At 44.0% G+C, this 18,192-nt stretch overlaps 15 non-coding genes across 15 annotated transcripts; 9 read left to right on the forward strand and 6 right to left on the reverse strand.

Annotated features, from left to right (window-relative positions):
• Positions 1-822: 822 nt before the first annotated feature.
• Positions 823-894, reverse strand: TRNAA-CGC (transfer RNA alanine (anticodon CGC)). Its single transcript has one exon. It is a non-coding gene; the product is annotated as a tRNA-Ala (tRNA).
• A 1,212-nt stretch (positions 895-2,106) lies between these two features.
• Positions 2,107-2,179, forward strand: TRNAM-CAU (transfer RNA methionine (anticodon CAU)). The gene has a single exon. It is a non-coding gene; the product is annotated as a tRNA-Met (tRNA).
• Positions 2,180-3,662: 1,483 nt separating this feature from the next.
• Positions 3,663-3,735, forward strand: TRNAM-CAU (transfer RNA methionine (anticodon CAU)). The gene has a single exon. It is a non-coding gene; the product is annotated as a tRNA-Met (tRNA).
• A 199-nt stretch (positions 3,736-3,934) lies between these two features.
• TRNAA-CGC (transfer RNA alanine (anticodon CGC)) lies at positions 3,935-4,006 on the reverse strand. Its single transcript has one exon. It is a non-coding gene; the product is annotated as a tRNA-Ala (tRNA).
• A 1,484-nt stretch (positions 4,007-5,490) lies between these two features.
• Positions 5,491-5,562, reverse strand: TRNAA-CGC (transfer RNA alanine (anticodon CGC)). Its single transcript has one exon. It is a non-coding gene; the product is annotated as a tRNA-Ala (tRNA).
• Positions 5,563-6,774: 1,212 nt separating this feature from the next.
• On the forward strand, positions 6,775-6,847 carry TRNAM-CAU (transfer RNA methionine (anticodon CAU)). Its single transcript has one exon. It is a non-coding gene; the product is annotated as a tRNA-Met (tRNA).
• Positions 6,848-8,330: 1,483 nt separating this feature from the next.
• Positions 8,331-8,403, forward strand: TRNAM-CAU (transfer RNA methionine (anticodon CAU)). The gene has a single exon. It is a non-coding gene; the product is annotated as a tRNA-Met (tRNA).
• Positions 8,404-8,602: 199 nt separating this feature from the next.
• TRNAA-CGC (transfer RNA alanine (anticodon CGC)) lies at positions 8,603-8,674 on the reverse strand. The gene has a single exon. It is a non-coding gene; the product is annotated as a tRNA-Ala (tRNA).
• Positions 8,675-9,886: 1,212 nt separating this feature from the next.
• On the forward strand, positions 9,887-9,959 carry TRNAM-CAU (transfer RNA methionine (anticodon CAU)). Its single transcript has one exon. It is a non-coding gene; the product is annotated as a tRNA-Met (tRNA).
• Positions 9,960-11,442: 1,483 nt separating this feature from the next.
• Positions 11,443-11,515, forward strand: TRNAM-CAU (transfer RNA methionine (anticodon CAU)). The gene has a single exon. It is a non-coding gene; the product is annotated as a tRNA-Met (tRNA).
• Positions 11,516-13,270: 1,755 nt separating this feature from the next.
• TRNAA-CGC (transfer RNA alanine (anticodon CGC)) lies at positions 13,271-13,342 on the reverse strand. The gene has a single exon. It is a non-coding gene; the product is annotated as a tRNA-Ala (tRNA).
• Positions 13,343-14,554: 1,212 nt separating this feature from the next.
• Positions 14,555-14,627, forward strand: TRNAM-CAU (transfer RNA methionine (anticodon CAU)). The gene has a single exon. It is a non-coding gene; the product is annotated as a tRNA-Met (tRNA).
• Positions 14,628-16,110: 1,483 nt separating this feature from the next.
• On the forward strand, positions 16,111-16,183 carry TRNAM-CAU (transfer RNA methionine (anticodon CAU)). The gene has a single exon. It is a non-coding gene; the product is annotated as a tRNA-Met (tRNA).
• A 199-nt stretch (positions 16,184-16,382) lies between these two features.
• On the reverse strand, positions 16,383-16,454 carry TRNAA-CGC (transfer RNA alanine (anticodon CGC)). Its single transcript has one exon. It is a non-coding gene; the product is annotated as a tRNA-Ala (tRNA).
• A 1,212-nt stretch (positions 16,455-17,666) lies between these two features.
• On the forward strand, positions 17,667-17,739 carry TRNAM-CAU (transfer RNA methionine (anticodon CAU)). Its single transcript has one exon. It is a non-coding gene; the product is annotated as a tRNA-Met (tRNA).
• Positions 17,740-18,192: the final 453 nt, after the last annotated feature.

Genomic DNA, 18,192 nt, shown 5'->3' on the forward strand with positions numbered 1-18,192 from the left:
CCGTTTTTCTAAAAGCTACTGTAAAGAGTCTTTGGTTTAGAAGAAGAACCCTTACCAATGATCAAGAGAGATGCGACAGATTTCTATCATCAAAGCATTATGGTTGTCAAGATGAATCATCACTTTGATGTCTTCAACAAGTAGGATTCTTTTGATCTATAATCATCAAAAATGAGATAGCCCCATTTCATGGGATTTTTCAAGGCAAACGTCTGACAGATTAAGCAGGGTCCTCATCCCTGTTGGAGGACATATCTCTTCCTTCATCATGATGCCAGCCTAGCTTTCTGCCCAAAATCCAAGGTAAGCATGGCAAAAGTCTGGAGATGCCGGGGATTGAACCCGGGGCCTGATACATGCAAAGCATGCGCTCTACCACTGAGCTACATCCCCACTTCTGCAAAATTTGACTGTATGATTGGAAACCCTGCATTGAACCGACGGCCACATCACCCCATTTGACTCTGCAGTATACAATGTCAGTCAGGAAAAAACTTCAGCCTTGTACCTGGATGATCTTCATGGTCTTATGTACAGATGCCTATATACAGCCTTCTTAGCGCAGTAGGCAGAGCGTCAGTCTCATAATCTGAAGGTCCTGAGTTCGATCCTCAGAGAGGGCATTTATTTCCTTCTTTTGGAATGCAAAATTCTCCGATTTTCTTGAAATGCGCAAACTATGCCTAGTTCAAAGATTTTTCCAAAGCAAATGTCTGACTATTTAAGTGGGGCTCTCACCCCAACTGCATGACAAACTTCTTCTTTCTGCATGATGGCAGGCTAGCCTTCTGGAAAAAAGCCAAGATAAGGAACAGAGGCTCCTGGAGATGCCGGGGATTGAACCCGGGACCTCATACATGCGAAGCATGCGCTCTACCACTGAGCTACATCCCCACTTTTGCACTCGAGCTGTTTGATGGATGCAAGGAGTCCCTGAAACCCAGGGACTGCAAAGTCTCGATCATAATCAATGGAAGGTATTGTTTGAATAAAAGTGAAAGATATGGAAATCGAAGCACAAAATCCTTCGAGCCAGATTTGAACCAGCGACCTAAGGATGTCTGACTTTATGCTACAGTCCTCCGCTCTACCAACTGAGCTATCGAAGGAGTGGCTGAAGTATCTTTCAGCGCTGTAATTATCTCTCGCTCAAGAAAGGTTGTGGGGGTGGGGATCAGGAGCAGATCGATGAAAATCATGAACATTACCTGCAGCTCCCTCTCAAAGTCACCAGTTCTTAGAGCACACTGTAAGGTACGTCTTATCACCCCAAAGGAGGATTTCAGACCAAAGTTCATGTTCTGTCTTGGCTTGGGGATAAGCAGGGGTGCTCCAAATTTCAATTTTACAGAAAGGAAAGGAACTTTGATACAAAGACCTTGGGCAGCATTGGTGGCAAATGGATGGCTGCGCGGAACCATGAAAGAAATGACAGAAAGTTATGGGAGTCATTACTAAGCACCCAGCATCAAGAACGTGCATTTTGGATGCATTTTCAAAAGGAAAGAGAACGGAAAAATCTGTAGATTGAAGGTGATTGAGATAAACAAAATATTCCGTTTTTCTAAAAGCTACTGTAAAGAGTCTTTGGTTTAGAAGAAGAACCCTTACCAATGATCAAGAGAGATGCGACAGATTTCTATCATCAAAGCATTATGGTTGTCAAGATGAATCATCACTTTGATGTCTTCAACAAGTAGGATTCTTTTGATCTATAATCATCAAAAATGAGATAGCCCCATTTCATGGGATTTTTCAAGGCAAACGTCTGACAGATTAAGCGGGGTCCTCATCCCGGTTGGAGGACATATCTCTTCCTTCATCATGATGCCAGCCTAGCTTTCTGCCCAAAATCCAAGGTAAGCATGGCAAAAGTCTGGAGATGCCGGGGATTGAACCCGGGGCCTCATACATGCAAAGCATGCGCTCTACCACTGAGCTACATCCCCACTTCTGCAAGATTTGACTGTATGATTGGAAACCCTGCATTGAACCGACGGCCACATCACCCCATTCGACTCTGCAGTATACAATGTCAGTCAGGAAAATCCTTCAGCCTTGTACCTGGATGATCTTCATGGTCTTATGTACAGATGCCTATATACAGCCTTCTTAGCGCAGTAGGCAGCGCGTCAGTCTCATAATCTGAAGGTCCTGAGTTCGATCCTCAGAGAGGGCATTTATTTCCTTCTTTTGGAATGCAAAATTCTCCGATTTTCTTGAAATGCGCAAACTATGCCTAGTTCAAAGATTTTTCCAAAGCAAATGTCTGACTATTTAAGTGGGGCTCTCACCCCAACTGCATGACAAACTTCTTCTTTCCGCCTGATGGCAGGCTAGCCTTCTGGAAAAAAGCCAAGATAAGGAACAGAGGCTCCTGGAGATGCCGGGGATTGAACCCGGGACCTCATACATGCAAAACATGCGCTCTACCACTGAGCTACATCCCCACTTTTGCACTCGAGCTGTTTGATGGATGCAAGGAATCCCTGAAACCCAGGGACTGCAAAGTCTCGATCATAATCAATGGAAGGTATTGTTTGAATAAAAGTGAAAGATATGGAAATCGAAGCACAAAATCCTTCGAGCCTGATTTGAACCAGCGACCTAAGGATGTCTGACTTTATGCTACAGTCCTCCGCTCTACCAACTGAGCTATCGAAGGAGTGGCTGAAGTATCTTTCAGCGCTGTAATTATCTCTCGCTCAAGAAAGGTTGTGGGGGTGGGGATCAGGAGCAGATCGATGAAAATCATTAACATTACCTGCAGCTCCCTCTCAAAGTCACCAGTTCTTAGAGCACACTGTAAGGTACGTCTTATCACCCCAAAGGAGGATTTCAGACCAAAGTTCATGTTCTGTCTTGGCTTGGGGATAAGCAGGGGTGCTCCAAATTTCAATTTTACAGAAAGGAAAAGAACTTTGATACAAAGACCTTGGGCAGCATTGGTGGCAAATGGATGGCTGCGCGGAACCATGAAAGAAATGACAGAAAGTTATGGGAGTCATTACTAAGCACCCAGCATCAAGAACGTGCATTTTGGATGCATTTTCAAAAGGAAAGAGAACGGAAAAATCTGTAGATTGAAGGTGATTGAGATAAACAAAATATTCCGTTTTTCTAAAAGCTACTGTAAAGAGTCTTTGGTTTAGAAGAAGAACCCTTACCAATGATCAAGAGAGATGCGACAGATTTCTATCATCAAAGCATTATGGTTGTCAAGATGAATCATCACTTTGATGTCTTCAACAAGTAGGATTCTTTTGATCTATAATCATCAAAAATGAGATAGCCCCATTTCATGGGATTTTTCAAGGCAAACGTCTGACAGATTAAGCAGGGTCCTCATCCCTGTTGGAGGACATATCTCTTCCTTCATCATGATGCCAGCCTAGCTTTCTGCCCAAAATCCAAGGTAAGCATGGCAAAAGTCTGGAGATGCCGGGGATTGAACCCGGGGCCTGATACATGCAAAGCATGCGCTCTACCACTGAGCTACATCCCCACTTCTGCAAAATTTGACTGTATGATTGGAAACCCTGCATTGAACCGACGGCCACATCACCCCATTTGACTCTGCAGTATACAATGTCAGTCAGGAAAAAACTTCAGCCTTGTACCTGGATGATCTTCATGGTCTTATGTACAGATGCCTATATACAGCCTTCTTAGCGCAGTAGGCAGCGCGTCAGTCTCATAATCTGAAGGTCCTGAGTTCGATCCTCAGAGAGGGCATTTATTTCCTTCTTTTGGAATGCAAAATTCTCCGATTTTCTTGAAATGCGCAAACTATGCCTAGTTCAAAGATTTTTCCAAAGCAAATGTCTGACTATTTAAGTGGGGCTCTCACCCCAACTGCATGACAAACTTCTTCTTTCTGCATGATGGCAGGCTAGCCTTCTGGAAAAAAGCCAAGATAAGGAACAGAGGCTCCTGGAGATGCCGGGGATTGAACCCGGGACCTCATACATGCGAAGCATGCGCTCTACCACTGAGCTACATCCCCACTTTTGCACTCGAGCTGTTTGATGGATGCAAGGAGTCCCTGAAACCCAGGGACTGCAAAGTCTCGATCATAATCAATGGAAGGTATTGTTTGAATAAAAGTGAAAGATATGGAAATCGAAGCACAAAATCCTTCGAGCCAGATTTGAACCAGCGACCTAAGGATGTCTGACTTTATGCTACAGTCCTCCGCTCTACCAACTGAGCTATCGAAGGAGTGGCTGAAGTATCTTTCAGCGCTGTAATTATCTCTCGCTCAAGAAAGGTTGTGGGGGTGGGGATCAGGAGCAGATCGATGAAAATCATGAACATTACCTGCAGCTCCCTCTCAAAGTCACCAGTTCTTAGAGCACACTGTAAGGTACGTCTTATCACCCCAAAGGAGGATTTCAGACCAAAGTTCATGTTCTGTCTTGGCTTGGGGATAAGCAGGGGTGCTCCAAATTTCAATTTTACAGAAAGGAAAGGAACTTTGATACAAAGACCTTGGGCAGCATTGGTGGCAAATGGATGGCTGCGCGGAACCATGAAAGAAATGACAGAAAGTTATGGGAGTCATTACTAAGCACCCAGCATCAAGAACGTGCATTTTGGATGCATTTTCAAAAGGAAAGAGAACGGAAAAATCTGTAGATTGAAGGTGATTGAGATAAACAAAATATTCCGTTTTTCTAAAAGCTACTGTAAAGAGTCTTTGGTTTAGAAGAAGAACCCTTACCAATGATCAAGAGAGATGCGACAGATTTCTATCATCAAAGCATTATGGTTGTCAAGATGAATCATCACTTTGATGTCTTCAACAAGTAGGATTCTTTTGATCTATAATCATCAAAAATGAGATAGCCCCATTTCATGGGATTTTTCAAGGCAAACGTCTGACAGATTAAGCAGGGTCCTCATCCCTGTTGGAGGACATATCTCTTCCTTCATCATGATGCCAGCCTAGCTTTCTGCCCAAAATCCAAGGTAAGCATGGCAAAAGTCTGGAGATGCCGGGGATTGAACCCGGGGCCTGATACATGCAAAGCATGCGCTCTACCACTGAGCTACATCCCCACTTCTGCAAAATTTGACTGTATGATTGGAAACCCTGCATTGAACCGACGGCCACATCACCCCATTTGACTCTGCAGTATACAATGTCAGTCAGGAAAAAACTTCAGCCTTGTACCTGGATGATCTTCATGGTCTTATGTACAGATGCCTATATACAGCCTTCTTAGCGCAGTAGGCAGAGCGTCAGTCTCATAATCTGAAGGTCCTGAGTTCGATCCTCAGAGAGGGCATTTATTTCCTTCTTTTGGAATGCAAAATTCTCCGATTTTCTTGAAATGCGCAAACTATGCCTAGTTCAAAGATTTTTCCAAAGCAAATGTCTGACTATTTAAGTGGGGCTCTCACCCCAACTGCATGACAAACTTCTTCTTTCTGCATGATGGCAGGCTAGCCTTCTGGAAAAAAGCCAAGATAAGGAACAGAGGCTCCTGGAGATGCCGGGGATTGAACCCGGGACCTCATACATGCGAAGCATGCGCTCTACCACTGAGCTACATCCCCACTTTTGCACTCGAGCTGTTTGATGGATGCAAGGAGTCCCTGAAACCCAGGGACTGCAAAGTCTCGATCATAATCAATGGAAGGTATTGTTTGAATAAAAGTGAAAGATATGGAAATCGAAGCACAAAATCCTTCGAGCCAGATTTGAACCAGCGACCTAAGGATGTCTGACTTTATGCTACAGTCCTCCGCTCTACCAACTGAGCTATCGAAGGAGTGGCTGAAGTATCTTTCAGCGCTGTAATTATCTCTCGCTCAAGAAAGGTTGTGGGGGTGGGGATCAGGAGCAGATCGATGAAAATCATGAACATTACCTGCAGCTCCCTCTCAAAGTCACCAGTTCTTAGAGCACACTGTAAGGTACGTCTTATCACCCCAAAGGAGGATTTCAGACCAAAGTTCATGTTCTGTCTTGGCTTGGGGATAAGCAGGGGTGCTCCAAATTTCAATTTTACAGAAAGGAAAGGAACTTTGATACAAAGACCTTGGGCAGCATTGGTGGCAAATGGATGGCTGCGCGGAACCATGAAAGAAATGACAGAAAGTTATGGGAGTCATTACTAAGCACCCAGCATCAAGAACGTGCATTTTGGATGCATTTTCAAAAGGAAAGAGAACGGAAAAATCTGTAGATTGAAGGTGATTGAGATAAACAAAATATTCCGTTTTTCTAAAAGCTACTGTAAAGAGTCTTTGGTTTAGAAGAAGAACCCTTACCAATGATCAAGAGAGATGCGACAGATTTCTATCATCAAAGCATTATGGTTGTCAAGATGAATCATCACTTTGATGTCTTCAACAAGTAGGATTCTTTTGATCTATAATCATCAAAAATGAGATAGCCCCATTTCATGGGATTTTTCAAGGCAAACGTCTGACAGATTAAGCGGGGTCCTCATCCCGGTTGGAGGACATATCTCTTCCTTCATCATGATGCCAGCCTAGCTTTCTGCCCAAAATCCAAGGTAAGCATGGCAAAAGTCTGGAGATGCCGGGGATTGAACCCGGGGCCTCATACATGCAAAGCATGCGCTCTACCACTGAGTTACATCCCCACTTCTGCAAGATTTGACTGTATGATTGGAAACCCTGCATTGAACCGACGGCCACATCACCCCATTCGACTCTGCAGTATACAATGTCAGTCAGGAAAATCCTTCAGCCTTGTACCTGGATGATCTTCATGGTCTTATGTACAGATGCCTATATACAGCCTTCTTAGCGCAGTAGGCAGCGCGTCAGTCTCATAATCTGAAGGTCCTGAGTTCGATCCTCAGAGAGGGCATTTATTTCCTTCTTTTGGAATGCAAAATTCTCCGATTTTCTTGAAATGCGCAAACTATGCCTAGTTCAAAGATTTTTCCAAAGCAAATGTCTGACTATTTAAGTGGGGCTCTCACCCCAACTGCATGACAAACTTCTTCTTTCTGCATGATGGCAGGCTAGCCTTCTGGAAAAAAGCCAAGATAAGGAACAGAGGCTCCTGGAGATGCCGGGGATTGAACCCGGGACCTCATACATGCAAAACATGCGCTCTACCACTGAGCTACATCCCCACTTTTGCACTCGAGCTGTTTGATGGATGCAAGGAATCCCTGAAACCCAGGGACTGCAAAGTCTCGATCATAATCAATGGAAGGTATTGTTTGAATAAAAGTGAAAGATATGGAAATCGAAGCACAAAATCCTTCGAGCCTGATTTGAACCAGCGACCTAAGGATGTCTGACTTTATGCTACAGTCCTCCGCTCTACCAACTGAGCTATCGAAGGAGTGTCTGAAGTATCTTTCAGCGCTGTAATTATCTCTCGCTCAAGAAAGGTTGTGGGGGTGGGGATCAGGAGCAGATCGATGAAAATCATTAACATTACCTGCAGCTCCCTCTCAAAGTCACCAGTTCTTAGAGCACACTGTAAGGTACGTCTTATCACCCCAAAGGAGGATTTCAGACCAAAGTTCATGTTCTGTCTTGGCTTGGGGATAAGCAGGGGTGCTCCAAATTTCAATTTTACAGAAAGGAAAGGAACTTTGATACAAAGACCTTGGGCAGCATTGGTGGCAAATGGATGGCTGCGCGGAACCATGAAAGAAATGACAGAAAGTTATGGGAGTCATTACTAAGCACCCAGCATCAAGAACGTGCATTTTGGATGCATTTTCAAAAGGAAAGAGAACGGAAAAATCTGTAGATTGAAGGTGATTGAGATAAACAAAATATTCCGTTTTTCTAAAAGCTACTGTAAAGAGTCTTTGGTTTAGAAGAAGAACCCTTACCAATGATCAAGAGAGATGCGACAGATTTCTATCATCAAAGCATTATGGTTGTCAAGATGAATCATCACTTTGATGTCTTCAACAAGTAGGATTCTTTTGATCTATAATCATCAAAAATGAGATAGCCCCATTTCATGGGATTTTTCAAGGCAAACGTCTGACAGATTAAGCAGGGTCCTCATCCCTGTTGGAGGACATATCTCTTCCTTCATCATGATGCCAGCCTAGCTTTCTGCCCAAAATCCAAGGTAAGCATGGCAAAAGTCTGGAGATGCCGGGGATTGAACCCGGGGCCTGATACATGCAAAGCATGCGCTCTACCACTGAGCTACATCCCCACTTCTGCAAAATTTGACTGTATGATTGGAAACCCTGCATTGAACCGACGGCCACATCACCCCATTTGACTCTGCAGTATACAATGTCAGTCAGGAAAAAACTTCAGCCTTGTACCTGGATGATCTTCATGGTCTTATGTACAGATGCCTATATACAGCCTTCTTAGCGCAGTAGGCAGCGCGTCAGTCTCATAATCTGAAGGTCCTGAGTTCGATCCTCAGAGAGGGCATTTATTTCCTTCTTTTGGAATGCAAAATTCTCCGATTTTCTTGAAATGCGCAAACTATGCCTAGTTCAAAGATTTTTCCAAAGCAAATGTCTGACTATTTAAGTGGGGCTCTCACCCCAACTGCATGACAAACTTCTTCTTTCTGCATGATGGCAGGCTAGCCTTCTGGAAAAAAGCCAAGATAAGGAACAGAGGCTCCTGGAGATGCCGGGGATTGAACCCGGGACCTCATACATGCGAAGCATGCGCTCTACCACTGAGCTACATCCCCACTTTTGCACTCGAGCTGTTTGATGGATGCAAGGAGTTCCTGAAACCCAGGGACTGCAAAGTCTCGATCATAATCAATGGAAGGTATTGTTTGAATAAAAGTGAAAGATATGGAAATCGAAGCACAAAATCCTTCGAGCCTGATTTGAACCAGCGACCTAAGGATGTCTGACTTTATGCTACAGTCCTCCGCTCTACCAACTGAGCTATCGAAGGAGTGGCTGAAGTATCTTTCAGCGCTGTAATTATCTCTCGCTCAAGAAAGGTTGTGGGGGTGGGGATCAGGAGCAGATCGATGAAAATCATGAACATTACCTGCAGCTCCCTCTCAAAGTCACCAGTTCTTAGAGCACACTGTAAGGTACGTCTTATCACCCCAAAGGAGGATTTCAGACCAAAGTTCATGTTCTGTCTTGGCTTGGGGATAAGCAGGGGTGCTCCAAATTTCAATTTTACAGAAAGGAAAGGAACTTTGATACAAAGACCTTGGGCAGCATTGGTGGCAAATGGATGGCTGCGCGGAACCATGAAAGAAATGACAGAAAGTTATGGGAGTCATTACTAAGCACCCAGCATCAAGAACGTGCATTTTGGATGCATTTTCAAAAGGAAAGAGAACGGAAAAATCTGTAGATTGAAGGTGATTGAGATAAACAAAATATTCCATTTTTCTAAAAGCTACTGTAAAGAGTCTTTGGTTTAGAAGAAGAACCCTTACCAATGATCAAGAGAGATGCGACAGATTTCTATCATCAAAGCATTATGGTTGTCAAGATGAATCATCACTTTGATGTCTTCAACAAGTAGGATTCTTTTGATCTATAATCATCAAAAATGAGATAGCCCCATTTCATGGGATTTTTCAAGGCAAACGTCTGACAGATTAAGCGGGGTCCTCTTCCCGGTTGGAGGACATATCTCTTCCTTCATCATGATGCCAGCCTAGCTTTCTGCCCAAAATCCAAGGTAAGCATGGCAAAAGTCTGGAGATGCCGGGGATTGAACCCGGGGCCTCATACATGCAAAGCATGCGCTCTACCACTGAGCTACATCCCCACTTCTGCAAGATTTGACTGTATGATTGGAAACCCTGCATTGAACCGACGGCCACATCACCCCATTCGACTCTGCAGTATACAATGTCAGTCAGGAAAATCCTTCAGCCTTGTACCTGGATGATCTTCATGGTCTTATGTACAGATGCCTATATACAGCCTTCTTAGCGCAGTAGGCAGCGCGTCAGTCTCATAATCTGAAGGTCCTGAGTTCGATCCTCAGAGAGGGCATTTATTTCCTTCTTTTGGAATGCAAAATTCTCCGATTTTCTTGAAATGCGCAAACTATGCCTAGTTCAAAGATTTTTCCAAAGCAAATGTCTGACTATTTAAGTGGGGCTCTCACCCCAACTGCATGACAAACTTCTTCTTTCTGCATGATGGCAGGCTAGCCTTCTGGAAAAAAGCCAAGATAAGGAACAGAGGCTCCTGGAGATGCCGGGGATTGAACCCGGGACCTCATACATGCAAAACATGCGCTCTACCACTGAGCTACATCCCCACTTTTGCACTCGAGCTGTTTGATGGATGCAAGGAATCCCTGAAACCCAGGGACTGCAAAGTCTCGATCATAATCAATGGAAGGTATTGTTTGAATAAAAGTGAAAGATATGGAAATCGAAGCACAAAATCCTTCGAGCCTGATTTGAACCAGCGACCTAAGGATGTCTGACTTTATGCTACAGTCCTCCGCTCTACCAACTGAGCTATCGAAGGAGTGGCTGAAGTATCTTTCAGCGCTGTAATTATCTCTCGCTCAAGAAAGGTTGTGGGGGTGGGGATCAGGAGCAGATCGATGAAAATCATTAACATTACCTGCAGCTCCCTCTCAAAGTCACCAGTTCTTAGAGCACACTGTAAGGTACGTCTTATCACCCCAAAGGAGGATTTCAGACCAAAGTTCATGTTCTGTCTTGGCTTGGGGATAAGCAGGGGTGCTCCAAATTTCAATTTTACAGAAAGGAAAGGAACTTTGATACAAAGACCTTGGGCAGCATTGGTGGCAAATGGATGGCTGCGCGGAACCATGAAAGAAATGACAGAAAGTTATGGGAGTCATTACTAAGCACCCAGCATCAAGAACGTGCATTTTGGATGCATTTTCAAAAGGAAAGAGAACGGAAAAATCTGTAGATTGAAGGTGATTGAGATAAACAAAATATTCCGTTTTTCTAAAAGCTACTGTAAAGAGTCTTTGGTTTAGAAGAAGAACCCTTACCAATGATCAAGAGAGATGCGACAGATTTCTATCATCAAAGCATTATGGTTGTCAAGATGAATCATCACTTTGATGTCTTCAACAAGTAGGATTCTTTTGATCTATAATCATCAAAAATGAGATAGCCCCATTTCATGGGATTTTTCAAGGCAAACGTCTGACAGATTAAGCGGGGTCCTCATCCCGGTTGGAGGACATATCTCTTCCTTCATCATGATGCCAGCCTAGCTTTCTGCCCAAAATCCAAGGTAAGCATGGCAAAAGTCTGGAGATGCCGGGGATTGAACCCGGGGCCTCATACATGCAAAGCATGCGCTCTACCACTGAGCTACATCCCCACTTCTGCAAGATTTGACTGTATGATTGGAAACCCTGCATTGAACCGACGGCCACATCACCCCATTCGACTCTGCAGTATACAATGTCAGTCAGGAAAATCCTTCAGCCTTGTACCTGAATGATCTTCATGGTCTTATGTACAGATGCCTATATACAGCCTTCTTAGCGCAGTAGGCAGCGCGTCAGTCTCATAATCTGAAGGTCCTGAGTTCGATCCTCAGAGAGGGCATTTATTTCCTTCTTTTGGAATGCAAAATTCTCCGATTTTCTTGAAATGCGCAAACTATGCCTAGTTCAAAGATTTTTCCAAAGCAAATGTCTGACTATTTAAGTGGGGCTCTCACCCCAACTGCATGACAAACTTCTTCTTTCTGCATGATGGCAGGCTAGCCTTCTGGAAAAAAGCCAAGATAAGGAACAGAGGCTCCTGGAGATGCCGGGGATTGAACCCGGGACCTCATACATGCAAAACATGCGCTCTACCACTGAGCTACATCCCCACTTTTGCACTTGAGCTGTTTGATGGATGCAAGGAATCCCTGAAACCCAGGGACTGCAAAGTCTCGATCATAATCAATGGAAGGTATTGTTTGAATAAAAGTGAAAGATATGGAAATCGAAGCACAAAATCCTTCGAGCCTGATTTGAACCAGCGACCTAAGGATGTCTGACTTTATGCTACAGTCCTCCGCTCTACCAACTGAGCTATCGAAGGAGTGGCTGAAGTATCTTTCAGCGCTGTAATTATCTCTCGCTCAAGAAAGGTTGTGGGGGTGGGGATCAGGAGCAGATCGATGAAAATCATTAACATTACCTGCAGCTCCCTCTCAAAGTCACCAGTTCTTAGAGCACACTGTAAGGTACGTCTTATCACCCCAAAGGAGGATTTCAGACCAAAGTTCATGTTCTGTCTTGGCTTGGGGATAAGCAGGGGTGCTCCAAATTTCAATTTTACAGAAAGGAAAGGAACTTTGATACAAAGACCTTGGGCAGCATTGGTGGCAAATGGATGGCTGCGCGGAACCATGAAAGAAATGACAGAAAGTTATGGGAGTCATTACTAAGCACCCAGCATCAAGAACGTGCATTTTGGATGCATTTTCAAAAGGAAAGAGAACGGAAAAATCTGTAGATTGAAGGTGATTGAGATAAACAAAATATTCCGTTTTTCTAAAAGCTACTGTAAAGAGTCTTTGGTTTAGAAGAAGAACCCTTACCAATGATCAAGAGAGATGCGACAGATTTCTATCATCAAAGCATTATGGTTGTCAAGATGAATCATCACTTTGATGTCTTCAACAAGTAGGATTCTTTTGATCTATAATCATCAAAAATGAGATAGCCCCATTTCATGGGATTTTTCAAGGCAAACGTCTGACAGATTAAGCAGGGTCCTCATCCCTGTTGGAGGACATATCTCTTCCTTCATCATGATGCCAGCCTAGCTTTCTGCCCAAAATCCAAGGTAAGCATGGCAAAAGTCTGGAGATGCCGGGGATTGAACCCGGGGCCTGATACATGCAAAGCATGCGCTCTACCACTGAGCTACATCCCCACTTCTGCAAAATTTGACTGTATGATTGGAAACCCTGCATTGAACCGACGGCCACATCACCCCATTTGACTCTGCAGTATACAATGTCAGTCAGGAAAAAACTTCAGCCTTGTACCTGGATGATCTTCATGGTCTTATGTACAGATGCCTATATACAGCCTTCTTAGCGCAGTAGGCAGAGCGTCAGTCTCATAATCTGAAGGTCCTGAGTTCGATCCTCAGAGAGGGCATTTATTTCCTTCTTTTGGAATGCAAAATTCTCCGATTTTCTTGAAATGCGCAAACTATGCCTAGTTCAAAGATTTTTCCAAAGCAAATGTCTGACTATTTAAGTGGGGCTCTCACCCCAACTGCATGACAAACTTCTTCTTTCTGCATGATGGCAGGCTAGCCTTCTGGAAAAAAGCCAAGATAAGGAACAGAGGCTCCTGGAGATGCCGGGGATTGAACCCGGGACCTCATACATGCGAAGCATGCGCTCTACCACTGAGCTACATCCCCACTTTTGCACTCGAGCTGTTTGATGGATGCAAGGAGTCCCTGAAACCCAGGGACTGCAAAGTCTCGATCATAATCAATGGAAGGTATTGTTTGAATAAAAGTGAAAGATATGGAAATCGAAGCACAAAATCCTTCGAGCCAGATTTGAACCAGCGACCTAAGGATGTCTGACTTTATGCTACAGTCCTCCGCTCTACCAACTGAGCTATCGAAGGAGTGGCTGAAGTATCTTTCAGCGCTGTAATTATCTCTCGCTCAAGAAAGGTTGTGGGGGTGGGGATCAGGAGCAGATCGATGAAAATCATGAACATTACCTGCAGCTCCCTCTCAAAGTCACCAGTTCTTAGAGCACACTGTAAGGTACGTCTTATCACCCCAAAGGAGGATTTCAGACCAAAGTTCATGTTCTGTCTTGGCTTGGGGATAAGCAGGGGTGCTCCAAATTTCAATTTTACAGAAAGGAAAGGAACTTTGATACAAAGACCTTGGGCAGCATTGGTGGCAAATGGATGGCTGCGCGGAACCATGAAAGAAATGACAGAAAGTTATGGGAGTCATTACTAAGCACCCAGCATCAAGAACGTGCATTTTGGATGCATTTTCAAAAGGAAAGAGAACGGAAAAATCTGTAGATTGAAGGTGATTGAGATAAACAAAATATTCCGTTTTTCTAAAAGCTACTGTAAAGAGTCTTTGGTTTAGAAGAAGAACCCTTACCAATGATCAAGAGAGATGCGACAGATTTCTATCATCAAAGCATTATGGTTGTCAAGATGAATCATCACTTTGATGTCTTCAACAAGTAGGATTCTTTTGATCTATAATCATCAAAAATGAGATAGCCCCATTTCATGGGATTTTTCAAGGCAAACGTCTGACAGATTAAGCGGGGTCCTCATCCCGGTTGGAGGACATATCTCTTCCTTCATCATGATGCCAGCCTAGCTTTCTGCCCAAAATCCAAGGTAAGCATGGCAAAAGTCTGGAGATGCCGGGGATTGAACCCGGGGCCTCATACATGCAAAGCATGCGCTCTACCACTGAGCTACATCCCCACTTCTGCAAGATTTGACTGTATGATTGGAAACCCTGCATTGAACCGACGGCCACATCACCCCATTCGACTCTGCAGTATACAATGTCAGTCAGGAAAATCCTTCAGCCTTGTACCTGGATGATCTTCATGGTCTTATGTACAGATGCCTATATACAGCCTTCTTAGCGCAGTAGGCAGCGCGTCAGTCTCATAATCTGAAGGTCCTGAGTTCGATCCTCAGAGAGGGCATTTATTTCCTTCTTTTGGAATGCAAAATTCTCCGATTTTCTTGAAATGCGCAAACTATGCCTAGTTCAAAGATTTTTCCAAAGCAAATGTCTGACTATTTAAGTGGGGCTCTCACCCCAACTGCATGACAAACTTCTTCTTTCTGCATGATGGCAGGCTAGCCTTCTGGAAAAAAGCCAAGATAAGGAACAGAGGCTCCTGGAGATGCCGGGGATTGAACCCGGGACCTCATACATGCAAAACATGCGCTCTACCACTGAGCTACATCCCCACTTTTGCACTCGAGCTGTTTGATGGATGCAAGGAATCCCTGAAACCCAGGGACTGCAAAGTCTCGATCATAATCAATGGAAGGTATTGTTTGAATAAAAGTGAAAGATATGGAAATCGAAGCACAAAATCCTTCGAGCCTGATTTGAACCAGCGACCTAAGGATGTCTGACTTTATGCTACAGTCCTCCGCTCTACCAACTGAGCTATCGAAGGAGTGGCTGAAGTATCTTTCAGCGCTGTAATTATCTCTCGCTCAAGAAAGGTTGTGGGGGTGGGGATCAGGAGCAGATCGATGAAAATCATTAACATTACCTGCAGCTCCCTCTCAAAGTCACCAGTTCTTAGAGCACACTGTAAGGTACGTCTTATCACCCCAAAGGAGGATTTCAGACCAAAGTTCATGTTCTGTCTTGGCTTGGGGATAAGCAGGGGTGCTCCAAATTTCAATTTTACAGAAAGGAAAAGAACTTTGATACAAAGACCTTGGGCAGCATTGGTGGCAAATGGATGGCTGCGCGGAACCATGAAAGAAATGACAGAAAGTTATGGGAGTCATTACTAAGCACCCAGCATCAAGAACGTGCATTTTGGATGCATTTTCAAAAGGAAAGAGAACGGAAAAATCTGTAGATTGAAGGTGATTGAGATAAACAAAATATTCCGTTTTTCTAAAAGCTACTGTAAAGAGTCTTTGGTTTAGAAGAAGAACCCTTACCAATGATCAAGAGAGATGCGACAGATTTCTATCATCAAAGCATTATGGTTGTCAAGATGAATCATCACTTTGATGTCTTCAACAAGTAGGATTCTTTTGATCTATAATCATCAAAAATGAGATAGCCCCATTTCATGGGATTTTTCAAGGCAAACGTCTGACAGATTAAGCAGGGTCCTCATCCCTGTTGGAGGACATATCTCTTCCTTCATCATGATGCCAGCCTAGCTTTCTGCCCAAAATCCAAGGTAAGCATGGCAAAAGTCTGGAGATGCCGGGGATTGAACCCGGGGCCTGATACATGCAAAGCATGCGCTCTACCACTGAGCTACATCCCCACTTCTGCAAAATTTGACTGTATGATTGGAAACCCTGCATTGAACCGACGGCCACATCACCCCATTTGACTCTGCAGTATACAATGTCAGTCAGGAAAAAACTTCAGCCTTGTACCTGGATGATCTTCATGGTCTTATGTACAGATGCCTATATACAGCCTTCTTAGCGCAGTAGGCAGCGCGTCAGTCTCATAATCTGAAGGTCCTGAGTTCGATCCTCAGAGAGGGCATTTATTTCCTTCTTTTGGAATGCAAAATTCTCCGATTTTCTTGAAATGCGCAAACTATGCCTAGTTCAAAGATTTTTCCAAAGCAAATGTCTGACTATTTAAGTGGGGCTCTCACCCCAACTGCATGACAAACTTCTTCTTTCTGCATGATGGCAGGCTAGCCTTCTGGAAAAAAGCCAAGATAAGGAACAGAGGCTCCTGGAGATGCCGGGGATTGAACCCGGGACCTCATACATGCGAAGCATGCGCTCTACCACTGAGCTACATCCCCACTTTTGCACTCGAGCTGTTTGATGGATGCAAGGAGTCCCTGAAACCCAGGGACTGCAAAGTCTCGATCATAATCAATGGAAGGTATTGTTTGAATAAAAGTGAAAGATATGGAAATCGAAGCACAAAATCCTTCGAGCCAGATTTGAACCAGCGACCTAAGGATGTCTGACTTTATGCTACAGTCCTCCGCTCTACCAACTGAGCTATCGAAGGAGTGGCTGAAGTATCTTTCAGCGCTGTAATTATCTCTCGCTCAAGAAAGGTTGTGGGGGTGGGGATCAGGAGCAGATCGATGAAAATCATGAACATTACCTGCAGCTCCCTCTCAAAGTCACCAGTTCTTAGAGCACACTGTAAGGTACGTCTTATCACCCCAAAGGAGGATTTCAGACCAAAGTTCATGTTCTGTCTTGGCTTGGGGATAAGCAGGGGTGCTCCAAATTTCAATTTTACAGAAAGGAAAGGAACTTTGATACAAAGACCTTGGGCAGCATTGGTGGCAAATGGATGGCTGCGCGGAACCATGAAAGAAATGACAGAAAGTTATGGGAGTCATTACTAAGCACCCAGCATCAAGAACGTGCATTTTGGATGCATTTTCAAAAGGAAAGAGAACGGAAAAATCTGTAGATTGAAGGTGATTGAGATAAACAAAATATTCCGTTTTTCTAAAAGCTACTGTAAAGAGTCTTTGGTTTAGAAGAAGAACCCTTACCAATGATCAAGAGAGATGCGACAGATTTCTATCATCAAAGCATTATGGTTGTCAAGATGAATCATCACTTTGATGTCTTCAACAAGTAGGATTCTTTTGATCTATAATCATCAAAAATGAGATAGCCCCATTTCATGGGATTTTTCAAGGCAAACGTCTGACAGATTAAGCGGGGTCCTCATCCCGGTTGGAGGACATATCTCTTCCTTCATCATGATGCCAGCCTAGCTTTCTGCCCAAAATCCAAGGTAAGCATGGCAAAAGTCTGGAGATGCCGGGGATTGAACCCGGGGCCTCATACATGCAAAGCATGCGCTCTACCACTGAGTTACATCCCCACTTCTGCAAGATTTGACTGTATGATTGGAAACCCTGCATTGAACCGACGGCCACATCACCCCATTCGACTCTGCAGTATACAATGTCAGTCAGGAAAATCCTTCAGCCTTGTACCTGGATGATCTTCATGGTCTTATGTACAGATGCCTATATACAGCCTTCTTAGCGCAGTAGGCAGCGCGTCAGTCTCATAATCTGAAGGTCCTGAGTTCGATCCTCAGAGAGGGCATTTATTTCCTTCTTTTGGAATGCAAAATTCTCCGATTTTCTTGAAATGCGCAAACTATGCCTAGTTCAAAGATTTTTCCAAAGCAAATGTCTGACTATTTAAGTGGGGCTCTCACCCCAACTGCATGACAAACTTCTTCTTTCTGCATGATGGCAGGCTAGCCTTCTGGAAAAAAGCCAAGATAAGGAACAGAGGCTCCTGGAGATGCCGGGGATTGAACCCGGGACCTCATACATGCAAAACATGCGCTCTACCACTGAGCTACATCCCCACTTTTGCACTCGAGCTGTTTGATGGATGCAAGGAATCCCTGAAACCCAGGGACTGCAAAGTCTCGATCATAATCAATGGAAGGTATTGTTTGAATAAAAGTGAAAGATATGGAAATCGAAGCACAAAATCCTTCGAGCCTGATTTGAACCAGCGACCTAAGGATGTCTGACTTTATGCTAC

The sequence above is a fragment of the Triturus cristatus genome, chromosome 4_1 (assembly GCF_964204655.1).
Source record: "Triturus cristatus chromosome 4_1, aTriCri1.1, whole genome shotgun sequence".
NCBI lineage: Eukaryota > Metazoa > Chordata > Amphibia > Caudata > Salamandridae > Triturus > Triturus cristatus.